The sequence below is a fragment of the Palaemon carinicauda genome, chromosome 21 (assembly GCF_036898095.1).
Source record: "Palaemon carinicauda isolate YSFRI2023 chromosome 21, ASM3689809v2, whole genome shotgun sequence".
NCBI classification, from domain to species: domain Eukaryota; kingdom Metazoa; phylum Arthropoda; class Malacostraca; order Decapoda; family Palaemonidae; genus Palaemon; species Palaemon carinicauda.
In genome coordinates, this window is record NC_090745.1 from 47,081,569 (window position 1) to 47,086,568 (window position 5,000).

Here is a 5,000-nt window from a genome sequence, read left to right on the forward strand (position 1 = left end):
GTTCTCAACTTCTCACTAGATACGGGCCAACTCGTTCAAAACTCTTCCGACGAACGAGCGAAGGGGCGTGGCTGATGAATGCCGCGGGTGACAAATACCAGCGACCACACACAAAGCAGCGAAGGACGTGATCCCAAAACTCTAGACGTGACTGAAAATTAAGTGGCAAAGCGTCAGGCTGTGAGGAGGAACTCGAACTAACCCTGTCACTTATCACCACCATTCGATCAAGCCTTCCACTTCAGTCAACACACCTCATAGGAGAGAAAAACAACGATCGTTAATAAGGCACTTCAGTGGTTCACTAATACCGTGGGAGAAGGTGGTAAACAAAGCAACACTGCGAAGTCATATGACTCTTACAAAGTTCATCAAACTAAGAAAAAGCTTAAATATACAAAAAACGACGCTAGCTTATTAATAAACTTAAAACTAAAACAAGATCAAAAGGTTGGACAAGTATTAACAACTTATAATTAAAGTATAATGAATTTACTTCAATCTAATACCTTTCTCCCCCTACAAAAAAAAACATTTTATTAAATAGAGTAAATTTGTTTTATACAACTAAAGAATCAATTAAATCTTAATATAGCATCAATCTCAAAAGTAAAGATAACCTTAATGTAAACAAGCATAGGATTATCTAATAAAGCACACACAATTGTGCATTACACATCCTGAAAATAAAAAGGTCAGCATTAAATATACCTCAATTAAACATACCAATATATAAACAGTCTAATTAAACACAAAGCCTGGAAATAAATAAAAACAAAATTAATCGAACATAATTCTAAAGCCAAGAACAAAATGTACTAAATCACAGAAAATTATAAAGTTCTGAAATTCCAACAGTTCTTGCTAAAAATTAAAGTCATAACAAATGGCACAAAGAACTACTTATCACCTAATAAGAAACTATGACTAATATAAAACTGAATATTTCTTATGGCTAATACTTAAACTAAAAACAACACTGGCAAAAAAAAAAAAAATATATCGTATAAATAACGAAACAACCGAACAACGTCAGAACATACCATAAACTTAGCACTTGCTTTCACTCTAAATGAACACAAAGAGAAACGAGCAGGGTGAAAGAGGCAGGGAAAGACCAACAAAAATAAACACTTTACATCCTAGACAAGGTGTCCGGGATCCTATTATCAGATCCTTTAATATGTTTTATTACCAAGTTGAACACTTGCAGTTGCAAGGCCCAACGTAAAATCCTTTGGTTAGACCCTTTCATCCGTTCAATAAACACTAACGGATTATGATCCGTCCATACCTCCACTGGAAAAGAAAGATTAGTTAAGTATGGTTTAAAATGAGATATGGTACAGATCAGGGCGAGAGCCTCTTTCTCAATAGTTGGAAACTTAAGCTCTGCCGTTAACAACTTTTTGAAGGAGAACTCCTCCAATACCTATATCACTAGCGTCAACAGCAATTATAAAGGGAGCTTGAGAATTCGGAGAAATCAAAATAGGTTTAGACATAAGAATAGTCTTAATTTTAATGAATGCTTCTTCACACTCGCTAGTCCAAATGAATTTCTGAATTTTTTGCAAAAGATCATTCAAGGGACGAGCAATGTCAGAAAAGTTCCTAACGAACCTTCTATAGTAGCCCATCATACCTAGCACCTTTCGAACCTCTCGGACATTGCACGGTCTCTTCAGATTAGTTATAGCCTCGACATTAGCCTGTTTTGGGGCTATATGACCCAGACCAACCTCATGACCCATATACACAACTTTAGCCTTACCAAATTCGCATTTAGCGAGGTTAATGAATAAACCCGCAGCACGGAGAGCTTCAAAAACATTACGTAACCTGAGTAAATGAGTTTTCCAATCATTACTGTGGACAACAAGATTATCTATGTAAATCTCAGTACTTTCTAATCCACAGACCACACGGTTCATTAATCTTTGAAAAGTATAAGCAGCATTCCTCATCCCAAAAGGCAAGACCTTGCATTCATACAAGCCGAATGGGGTGACAAATGCTGAAATTTCTCTTGCTCAATCCGACAAAGGAACTTGCCAGTAGCCCTTGAGAAATTTTATTTTTGTGATATACTTTGCTGAACCAATGCGGTCTATGCAGTCGTCAATTTTAGGAAGAGGAAAGGAATCATTTGCGTATTAACTTTAAGATAATCCACACACATCCGATACTGTCCATCGTAGTTCTTCACCAATACTATAGGGGAGCTCCAAGGACTAATAGAAGGTTGTATTAAATCATGCTTCAACATATATTCTATTTCCTTATTAACTATATCCATTTTAGTGGGATTTAATCTATAAGGGCTTTGTTTAATTGGTAAAGCTTCTCCTACTACCGCATCATGTTCAATTAAACTAGTCAATCCGGGAGAGTCTCTAACCAAGCCTGAAAAAGAATGAATTAAACCTTCCATCTTTGATTTAGATCAAGATGCTTCAGATGCTCATCTAACCCATCCAAACATTGCACATTCTTGGATAGAGCATCTGAAGGTACTTGATTAATTATTCCCTCAGACCCATCAGGAAGCACCTCTGCCACCAAAGAAACCGATTCATACCCGGTTTCCAAAGGATCAGATCTACTAGAGACATAAGGTTTCAGTCTGTTAATGTGAAAAATTCGACACTTTCGTTTGGTCCCGAGAGCTGCTATTTCATAATTAAGATCGGATAACTTCCTCAACACCTTCAAAGGCCCCTTATACCTTGGTTCAAGGAAGTTATCCGAATCAGTACCCAACACCAAAACTAATTCCCCAGGCTCAAATGACAGTGCTCGAGTTTTCTTGTCATAATCAATCTTCATAATAACCCGAGAGCTAGCTAATTTTTCTCTAGCAAACTTTCAGGCACTAGAAAGTTTTCCTCTAAGGTTATCAGCAAATTCACCCACGTTCGTCTCCTTTATTTGATCAAATTCCAAAACTTCATATAATATTTCTAAAGGGCCCCGTATTTTATGTCCAAAGACTAATTCAAAAGGAGCCACGCCCATGGATGAATTTGAATGACTTCTAAGAGCAAAGAGAGCAAAAGGAAGACCCTTATCCCATTCCTCTCCATGCTCATAACAGAATCTCCTTAAAATTGATTTAAGAGTTTGATGGAATCTTCCCACCACTCCCTGACTCTCTGGATGGTAAGGAACACTAGTAGTGTGCAGAATGGCCAGATCTGCACACTTACTTCGAAATTCCTTAATAGTAAAATTAGTTCCACAATCAGTTTGTATCTTACGAGGGATTCCATACATCGAAAAGAAAACTACCAACTGGTCAAATACAGCCTTAGATGTGATTTTCTTCATGGGAATGGCTTCAGGAAATTGTGATGCCCGATCACAGTAAGTAAATAGATAAAACCTGTTTTAGTTTTAGGCAGAGGGCCTACTATGTCAACTACTAGCTCATTAAATGGCTCGCCAATAGCTGGTATGGGATACAAAGGTGCTTTTAGGTTTACCTACCACTTGGCACACTGGACATTCTTTCACATATTGTTTTACTGACGATTTCATTCCTGGCCACCAAAACCATTTACCCAACCTACGGAACGTCTTCCAGACACCAAAATGTCCAGAGAATGAATCATCATGAGATAAATTTAATACCTGTCTCGGAAATTGAGAAGGCACCACTATTTGCTCAATACTGGACATTTGGGGATCATTAGCAACCAGGGGACGACTCACCCTTATATAATGGGCCCCTTTTTACCCAGAATCGAGGCTTTGTAAAGTCAGAAGTATCATCCAAATTAAAATTAAACTCTCCTTTCTGGGCTTCAATAAAAGCTGCTCGATCCCAATCGGGAATTACATTATCACTACTTACTACACTACTTACTACTGACCCAGGTCTTCCTACATATATGTCTACCTCTAAACTACTCAAATCTAACTCTTCATCATTACTTACTAAGTCTGCAGCTTTAGTGGTAACCGCCACTGGACACATTGATTGACAATATTGGAAATAATTCCAGGCCATCACTATTAATCATATCATTTCCTAATATGCCATCAATACCAGCTTTAGGAAGACTCTCGACAATGGCCAACTCGTTCTTTCCATAATACCCAGGGAATGACAACATTACCTCTACTAAAGAAGCCAAAACTCTTGTGTTCGGGAAACCTCCCAGAACATTAAAGTTCCCTGAATACTTCACCAAACCCTTCAAACTGCTCTCCAGCACTAACGACCGAGCAGACCCTTTATCTCTCAAAAACTTAACATCAATAATGACAGAATTATATATCACTTTACCAGGCCATATGTATTTATCATATTTCAGTCATTCCTGTGGATTATTATTCCCATCTCCGGGAGTACAATTACCACTACTATCACTACCAATTATGGGTCATTTTACGTCAGGAGATGCACTTGGCATTAAAGCCACAGGATCATTTCTTTGAAGATAATTTGTTCTGGCGTGACACTGAGCTTCGAAATGTCCAGATTTCTTACACCAGAAACAAGTCTTCATACTAATATTTCTCATTCCAGAACTACCTCCATTGGAAAATACACAAGTACCAGGTTTACCCGTGAATTTTTCATTCTTACTAGCAGGGAAATTATTCTGAGCCACAGAATTCTTAGGCTTATTATTATCACCTCTTATTCCTTTATGAAAATTCGCTGACTCTACTACATTATTACCTATATCCTTGCTGGCGAAATTACCTGAACCTGTTCTTTGGGTCAAGACAAATTTGTCAGCCACTTGAGCTGCCTTACCTAAATTAGTGACCTTTACTTCTTCCAAATAAATTCTTAGTTCTTTGGAGCAAGATTTCTTAAACTCCTCCAAAAGCATGAGTTCTCTCAAGGAAGAAAAAGTGACAACTTGACGACTTTTCAACCAGTCGTCAAACTGTTCCTCCTTGAACCTGGCAAATTCTACATACGATAAGGAAGGATGTTTATTAAAATTTATAAACTTTGACCTGTATGCCACAGGGACCAAATC